We start from the raw sequence: 10066 nt of genomic DNA, 5'->3' as shown, positions 1-10066 counted from the left end.
TCACCCACCATTTAGATATTTCGCTCACGTATCACTTTCCAAGAGGCCCCACCACTCTCATTTCTATATTCTCTCAATGAAGAAGTTGAGATGTCAATTAGAAAGGATGTCTTATAGGCTGTGTTTGGATTGCCCAAATCAGTAATGGGAATCAACATCATATCCCGATTTTATTTAGACTAGTAAAACTGCACGGGCGTTGCACGTGCAATCAATTTCCCTTGAGAGTAATCACAAATTAAGTTATATAATAGTTATATAAGTTTAATTGAACCTACGGTGCATCTCGATTGATATCTATAAAAATAATATTCGTTAAAGCTCATTGGTTCTCTGAAGACAACAAGCCCAAGTTTAATGGTAACTAAATACTCACAAGTAGAATGATATTGAGATGTTCATAAATGGGTAATAGCAACTCTGAGAGGGAAGGCACAACTTGAAGAATGAAGGCATGGCATTCGCCGAAAGAATAACATTCCAAAAAGTACAATTCCTACAAGCAATGGCAGATTCGTGATTGGCCCCGGCATTGGACTGGCTTGTGGCTGACAACTTGTTAGTGAAAGCGGCCAACTCTAAGTCCTTCTCTTTCTTGAGAAACCTCTAAGCTGTATTGGTGACTTATCTTAACAACGAATTTGATGAGCACGAACGACACAATAGTATTCTAGATGGAAATATTCTTGGAAAAATATATTAAAAGGATTAATTTCAATTATTATCAAAGAAACAATAATATTTCAGGTCACATAATAAAAAATTAGAAACCAAAACCATTATATCGAACAACCTATAAAATTCACAAGTTTCAGTAAAATCGATTACAAAGTTTAAATCTCTTGGTGGATTCGAACCACCATCCTCTTAGGAACATTGTGGTCAGACCTCATTTCTCAAGGGTTTTACCATTTAAGCTAAAGTTCTACCTACTGTCCGAATATGAGCAATCCAATCCATTCATATGTTGGGCCCTAATGTGAATAGGTTGTGCCCCAAAAATCATCTATGATGGATGATCCTAATGAGCTGCACCACATCAAAATCTCCATTGATAGGATGGCCGGGAGCATCCTATGGAGAGCATTTTATTGGTGCGGCCTATTTACACTCGGCCCCAACAACTGATGGTTTAGATAATTGAGCAAGGTGGATGCACTTTTTTTTTTTTGGAAAAAAAAATTAGCTACATCTACACAGGGACATCACATAACGTGTATTTATTAAAAAATTCATTTTTCCCTACCTTGTTTGAAAATCCAAACCGTTAATTTCTTGGGCCCCAATGTAAATAGGCATTTTCATAAAAATAATCCCCATGAAATGATCCCAACACTTCGATCTATAGAGGTTTATTTATGGTGTCGTACGTCTACATATCGGAGAGTTAGGATCATACCACGGAGAAGATTTCATGAGCAAGGCCAATTTATGTTGAGGCCCAACAAATGAACGTTTTGGATGTTTTAATAATGTGGGCCCAAGTGATTTTGTTTTTCAAATACACATTATACGGTGTTTGTACATTGTTGTAGGCCCGCCTGGATCAAAGATCTATACCATTCAATTGTTGGGCCTCAACAACTGATGGTTTAGGTCTTTGAACAAGGTGGGCCCACTCTAGATTTAAAAAACATATTTTGACCTACATACAAACACCACATAACGTTTATTCATTAGAAAATTCACTGGGGTGCATCTCGTTCAACAATCCAAACCGTTCATTTGTTGGGCCCTATTGCAAATAGGCATTTCCATAAAAATAAACCCTATAACTCTCCGAGCAGTAGGAGAGAGACGGGCAAGGCCAATTTATATTGTGGCCCAAAAAAGAAATGGTTAAGATCTATTAAAAAGGTGGGCCCAAGTGAGTATATTAAAAGAAAAATACACTGTATATTGCCTTTGTAAGTCGGTGTGTATTTAAAAAAAATGCCCATTGTTATGTTTTTAACAGTGCGTTCAATATTTGAGAGAGAGAGAGAGAGAGAGAGATGCTGCATGCACAAAAAGCGAAGAGAGAGTGAGTTTATCACCGCCCTATCAGTAGTTAGTTTTTGTTGAAATGACAGAAATGCCAGCCGGGACACGATGGGAATTTATATGAAAGGATGGAAGAACAAAACCCACGGTTTTCCCTTTATAGTACGACTATGCTAACAGGTGGCATTATTTTTTGGACGCTTGTGCTAGGGTATTTATTGCCCAAAACGAATGCCGAGAATACCCCTATGGAAAATCAGAAATGTCAATGAAAATCAGAGCTGTGGGACATGAATGGTAATAACGAAAAAATGAGGAAGAATTTAACCCATGATTCACGCTTTATATATAGTATAAGGATTCTCCCTTAAATATAATGAGAAAAAAGTTAAAATATAAAGTTTAATTCAAAAAAATTCTAATAAACATTCCATTCTGATCACAACATACCACCTCTAGGGGCCGGAAATGGATTGCAACATTTTCACATCAATTCCGCCCGTGTCGATTCCGCTCCTTTGATTCTATTTCCTTTTTAACCAAACCCTGGAATGGGGCTCAATTGGAATCAGATCCCGATTCAAGCACCTGATTCTAGAAATCCAAACGCAACCACAATGTTGTTACTACTGGCATGATCAATGGTGATGATCCATACTAGGGTCCCACATGGGCACATGTATGTGCAATTGAGACAGTTGATCTTGTAGAGCATCTTGAGATTACCCACATGTGTTTGGTCCCATTTCTAATGTTCTTGGTCCCGCATTGCATGACCATCTCGTGCATAAGATAAAGAACTACAACAATCAATGCTTTATCTTTTGTTGGGGAATGGCAAAATGATAGTTGATGGATCAAGAAAGGGTTATCAAATGTCTGTCTGGATCAATCACAAGTCGGACCCACTATGTTATAGTGGAGACGGCACATTCTATTACAATGAGGTCGAACCCTACCGAATTGTTCCTCTTATCTTGAACCCGCAAAGCTAATGCTGCTTTTAGTCTGGCAATACAAGCTTCATACTTGGCCATGTTGTTTGTACATTCAAACTGCAACTTGATAAATATGGGGATATACTCTTTCTTTGGGGATACAAGCACTGTGCCTACTCCCTGACCTTGGTGGTTTACTGCTCTATCAAAGTATATAAGCCACTTAGTACTTTGAGTCTCTTTTTCAATATCCATGATCCCCTCATCAGGAAATTATGCCTTAAGAAAAGCATTCTCCTCAACAGGAGCATCAGTCAGCTGCTCAGCTATAACCCTCCCCCTTAACTGATTTCTGAGTGACATAAGTGATGTCGAATTCAGACAATAACAACCACCACCTTGCAGTTCTTCCTGTAAGGGCAGACTTCTCAAACAAATGGGCCATATTCCTAAACTGACCCTCAATTCTGTAGAGATTAATTCTTTCATTTTTTGAGCAAATAATTTTACAACGTATTATATCAAGAAAATGATATTTTCAGATTGAGTTTTTATAAGATGCCCGCATGTAGAGCCACATATTTTTTAAAATATACAACATGTCACCTTGTTCAAAGTTCCAACCCATTCATTTGTTGGGTCCCAACATAAATAGGTTGAGCCCCAAAAATAATCTCCATACAATGATCCTCCTGTGGATCATCCTCTGGAGATGATTTTTTGGAGCACAACCTATTTATGTTGGGGCCCTACAAATGAATTGTTTGAATATTTGACAAGGTGGGCCCACTGTATGTACACAACTCAACTCAACTTAACTAAGCCATTGTCCCAAACTAGTTGGGGTCGGCTAATGAATCCTTTAGAAAAATTTCATGAAGAAGGTGAAGGGATCTATCCGGCTCGAATTGATTAGGTCTAATCCTGACACTAGCTGGGTTCGTCTACATAGATCATTTTCTTCCATTCTCTCCTACCCAAGGTCATGTTCGTTGTTATGTTCCTAGCCCTCAAGTCTTTCATAACTGTTTCTACCAAAGTTGTTTTCGATCTGCCCCTACCTCTTTTTTACTCCATCAACTTGCCACGAGTCACTTCTTCTCACTGGAGCATTCAAAGGCCTACATTGGATATGCCCATACCATCTTAAGTGGTGTTCTCTCATCTTCTCCTCAAATTGGTGCCACCCCCACCTTTTTACGGATGTCTTCATTTTCAATTCGATCTAACCTTGTGTGGCCGCACATCCATCTAAGCATTCGCATCTCCGCTATACTCATCTTATGCACATGCTGCTTCTTGGTGGTCCAACATTCTGAGCCGTACAGTATGGCTGGCCTCACAGCTGTCTTATAAAACTTTCCCTTCAACTTAGCAGGTATTTTATGGTCGCACAGAACTCCTGAAGCACGCTTCCACTTCAACCAACTTGCTCTTATTATATGGTTAGCATCCTCTTCAATCTCTCATTCCTTATGTAGGATTGGACTAAGATGGCGAAAGATATCCCTCTTAGGTACCTCCTGTACAGTCATATTTACTGCATCCTGTAGACACCCCATTTTGACCATGTCCTATACCTTCCTAGTTTAAATAAACCCCCATCAAACCAATGATTTAGGACCCCAAATTTCACCCTAAGCTAAGTTAGGGTCCCACCAAGGTCCCTGCAAAATTTCATCGAAATCCGAGCACGTTTGCCTAGCAAACGAGCTGAGACAATGTCGTAGTGCAAATGCAGAAATGGGGTGTGACTTTATCCTGAAGAAGGGGTGAATTTATCCTGGAAAGGTCGTGCATGGCCGAATAAGACACGATTCGGGCGTGCGCCCATCAATTTTTTGCGCAAATCCGCACACCCAATCCACTTATAGTGCCGATATCAACACCCAAATAAAACCTATAAATATAACCTTAAGCCTCATTTTTCAGGGAATCTAAGCTTTTCCACAAATTTTTAGAGAGAGAAAGAGAGAGAAAACAAGAGTTTAAGAGAGAGAAAGTAGATCTCAAACCCCAATCCATCTTCCCTGGCAAGGTTTACCGGAGCTCCGATCAATTTTCGGCCGGATTTCCCCCTCCTTTCATGTTTGCTATCCATATAAATTCTGATTTTGCACCTTATTTTGAACCTTTTCCTGCATCCTCCCTTCAAAGTCTTAATTCGAGCTTTAAAACATAGTTTTTCCCAAAACCTAAACCTTAGCAGAACAATAGCTTGTCTGATCTGTTTGTCTTTGCCTCATGATCGTTGATTTCTCCTTGAACTACTTTCAAACTCTACATTTGTTATTTTCCTAGATCTTTCGAAATCTTAGATCTCTACTCAAAACTTCAGATCCACATCATCTTGCATTGATCTGCACACTTCTAGTTTAATTTTGGCCTAATTTCATCTGAAGTTTGAAGAGGATTTTTGGATTCATAAGCTTAATTCATCAATTTTATGCAAGTTAAGGGTTTCGGATTGAAGAAGCTATACATCTTTGGAGTGATTTTTCATCAATCTCGTTCACGGAAAAAAGCAAGAAAAAAAGTAAAACTAAAGAAAAAAAAGGTATTATCTAATTTTATCTTTTTCTAATATATACTTTGCTGGTTCTGTTTGTATTGGCTGGAATTATGATTTGTGGATGGATGAATTGGACTTATTTTTTTAGTTTTATCAATGAAATGAATGGATAAATTGTTCTAAAACGTGAAAATGATACAAATGATGTAAAAAAAAAATGATGATGTTCTTAATTGTATGATATCTGAATAAAGTCACTGTGTCCTAATATGTACATATTAAATTTTTGATATACACTTCATTTCTCAGGATGTATTCCATGTTTCTAGTGTACATGTCATTAGCATAATACGTATATGATTTCGCTTTGGTCATTTTAACTTAATTTTGACAATGGGGTAAAATTTGTCTGTGTTGCTTCCGTTATATGAGAGGTCGCTCACAATCACTTTCCCTATATATATATATATATATAGAAAACGGTTCCTACACATATGTGTAGAGAGTTCTCTACACACTAGCTTAAAATACAGTGAGGGCCCACATTGTTTGGGTGATCCAAGCCATCCATTTTAAAGGCCCTCACATAGATAGGGTGTCTACAAAAAATCAGATCCATAGGATCATCCCAGCCCTACGATTTGTGGAGGTAAAATGGATGTCTTTAAACCTTCACAAATTAGTTCATTTTTTGCCTCCAAAGTTCGAATGGTTAGGATGATCCTATGGATCTGATTTTTGTGGATACCTTATCTATGAGAGGGCCTTAAAAATGAATGGTTTGGATCACCCAAATAATGTGGCCCCCACTGTATTTTAAGCTAGTGTGTAGATAACTTATCTACACGTGTGTAGGAACCGTTCTCTCTCTCTCTCTCTCTCTATATATATATATATATATATATATATATATATATAGAGAGAGAGAGAGAGAGAGAGAGAGGAAACTGTTGGTGCGCTTAAGCTCACCAAACTTATGGTGAGCTTAAGCGCCCAATCACATGGAGGCCTACTTTGTTAGGATGATCCAAAGCATTCATTTGAAAGTCTCTTACATAGATGGGGGGTGTACCAAAAATCAGCTCCATAGGATCATCCTAACCCCTCCATTTGTGGAGGACAAAAATGGACAGACACAAAACTGCCCCATTTGTGTCCTCCACAAATGGAGGGGTTAGGATGATCCTATGGAGATGATTTTTGGTACACCCCCTATCTATGATAAGGCCTTCAAATGAATGGTTTGGATCACCACAGGGAATGTGGGACCCATGTGATTGGGGAGCTTAAGCGCACCATAAGTTTGGTGAGCTTAAGCGCCCAATCACATTGGGGCTTATTTTGTTAGGATGATCCAAAGCATTCATTTGAAAGGCCCTTACATAGATGGGGTGTGTACCAAAAATCAGCTCCATAGGATCATCCTAACCCATCCATTTGTGGAGGTCAAAATGGACAGACATTATTTGTCCACAAATCTGCCCATTTTTGTCCTCCACAAATGGAGGGGTTAGGATGATCCTATGGAGCTGATTTTTGGTACACACCCTATCTATGATAGGGCCTTGTAAATGAATGGTTTGGATCACCACAGAAAATGTGGGACCCATGTGATTGGGGCGCTTAAGCTCACCATAAGATTGGGGCACTTTCCTCATATATATATATATATATATATATATATAGGGCGCTGATACCCCCCCCCTCCCCCTTTGACGGCTGGCTAACGTATTCCCACCATTTGACCGGTCTCTCTCTCTCTCTCTCCACACACACACTCTCTCTCTCCTCTCTCTCTCTCTTCACACACACAACAGGAACAGTTGGTGGGCCCAACAGAAACCATTGGTGGAATGGTGGGCCCATCTTTGAACAACGTAGGCCCCGCCCATACCACACCATAGGATAATCCAAACCGTCCATTTGATGGGCCATAAACGTAAATAGGTTGTGTCCCAAAATATTTTTCCATAGGCGGATCCTAGCCCTTCGATCTAAATAGAAACTACATCTTATGCAACCTCTATAGATTGTAGGGTTGTGATCATCCTACGGAAATGATATTTGGGGCACAGCCTATTTACATTGTGGCCCATCAAATGGACGGCTCGGATCATCCTATGGTTTGAATGGTACACTTCATTTTCAAAAATATGGGTGGGGCCTAAATTGGTACGAACCACACCATAGGATGATCCAAACCATGTACAGCTCGGATCATCCTATATTGTGGACGGTACGCTTCAATTTGAAAAATATCGGTGGGGCCTACGATTGGGTCTTAATGTTAGTGTACGACCAACTCCATAGGATTATCCAAACCATGGACGGCTTGGGTCATCCTATGTTGTGGATGGGCCTTAATGTTACTGTACGACCACAGGATGATCCAAACCATTCATTTGATGGGCCAACCCTTTTGGGGGCACAACCCATTTACGTTATGGCCCATCAAATGGACGGCTCGGATCATCCTATGGTCTGGACGACTTCATTTTCAAAAATATGGGTGGGGCCTAAATTGGGCCTTAATGTTACTGTACGAACCACACCATAGGAGGATCCAAACCATGGACGGCTTGGATCATCCTATGTTCTGGACGGTACGCTTCAATTTGAAAAAAAAAATCGGTGGGGCCTACGATTGGGCCTTAATGTTACCAACTCCATAGGATTATCCAAACCATGGACGGCTTGGATCGTCCTATGTTGTGGATGGGCCTTAATGTTACTTTACGACCAACTCCATAGAATGATCCAAACCATTCATTTGATGGGCCACAATGTAAATAGGTTGTGCCCCAAAAATCATTTCCATAGGAATATCACAACCCTACAATCTATAGAGGTTGTATAAGATGTAGTTTCTATTTAGATCGGAGGGCTAGGATCTGCCTATGGAAATGATATTTTGGGACGCAACCTATTTACGTTTATGGCCCATCAAATGGACGGTTTGGATTACCTTGTGGTATGGGCGGGGCCTACGTTTTGTAAAGATGGGCCCACCATTCCACCAACGGTTTCTGTTGGGCCCACCAACTGTTCCTGTTGTGTGTGGAGAGAGAGAGACCGGTCAAATGGTGAGAGAGAGAGAGAGAGACCGGTCAAATGGTGGGAGAGATTGTTAAAAACCATGAAAGAGAAAATAATATATCTACTACTACTATGACATAATGCAATCATAAACACAACAGCTTTCAACTTAGTCTTTAGACTCGAGGAAATCAACCTCTATTCATGCCTTCAAGGACCAGTTCCCGAGTATTTTTAGGCCCTTAGGCCCTGTTTGTTTTGGATTTTGATAATAGATTGCGAGTCCAAAACTGATTATTGAACTCAAAATTACGTTGAATTTAGGCACGGTTTGTTTTGGATTCAGAGAAGCAACTATGAGTCCGATTGATTATTGGAGTCAAAATTAGATGTGAAATTGAGTCCAATAATCAGTTTTGGACTCACAATCAGCTCTCAAAATCTAAGGCCCAGTTTGTTTGGGATTTTGTGGCAGCCGTTGTGATTTTGTGACTCATAATTTTGAGTCCCATAATCACAATATGCTGCTTTGATCTTTGAACAAGTGGGCCACACTTGTTCGTATTGGAGTCAAAATTAGATGTGAAATTGAGTCCAATAATCAGTTTTGGACTCACAATCAGCTCTCAAAATCTAAGGCCCTGTTTGTTTGGGATTTTGTGGCATCCGATTGTGATTTTGGGACTCATAATTTTGAGTCCCATAATCACAATCTGCTGCTTTGATCTTTGAACAAGTGGGCCCCACATGACGAACAAGTGCGGCCCACACGATGTTAATTCTTCTTTCATCACATAACGGACCATCATCTACCCTTCATCTCCACCCCGAGGGCTATATTTTACGAGATATAATTATTATATCGTGTGTGGCTGAGCAGTATTTTTCAAAAAGTACTGTACTTCCCAGTCCATGGTATGATCCAAACCGTCCATTTTTTCGGGGCTCAATGTAAATAGGTTGTACCCTAAAAATCACTTCCTCATGATGATCCTAACCTTCCTATCTATAGAGGTTTCCTAGTCCATTTTTTTTTCTTTCAAAAAGTACTGTACAGCTCAGTTCATGAGATGATCCAAACCTTCCATTTGTTGAGATGAGACGGAACGTAAATAGGTTGTGCCCAAAAAATTCACTGTAATAGGATGACCCCTAACCCTCCGATCTATAGAGGGACTGCATAATATGGAATCCTCCATAGATTGTCTATAGAGGGACTGCATAATATGGAATCCTCCATAGATTGGAGCCTTAGGAGCATCCTATGGAAGTGATTTTTGGGGCACAACCAATTTACATTGCGTCTCAACAAATGGACGGTTTGGACCATCCCATGGACTGGGCCCTACAGTACATTTTGACAAAAATACTGAACCATACGGCCACACACCCTATAAGCTGGGGTTAGGCAGACCCCTAAAAATCACTTCCTTATGATGATCCTAACCACCCTATAGTTTTTTCTTGATGGGTAAGCTGGGGTTAGGCAGACCCCCACCAGATATATTAAATAAGGATAAAAGATACAGTGATAAAGAGGAAGGACCAGCCCCTACACATGAGGGGGGCAACAACAAAGGGCACAGAGCTAGACAAA

This window comes from Tasmannia lanceolata, unplaced genomic scaffold (genome assembly GCF_043159265.1).
Source record: "Tasmannia lanceolata isolate RefF3 unplaced genomic scaffold, GAP_Taslan_0.1 ptg000019l, whole genome shotgun sequence".
NCBI classification, from domain to species: domain Eukaryota; kingdom Viridiplantae; phylum Streptophyta; class Magnoliopsida; order Canellales; family Winteraceae; genus Tasmannia; species Tasmannia lanceolata.
Note: the sequence above shows the minus strand (reverse complement) of the source record.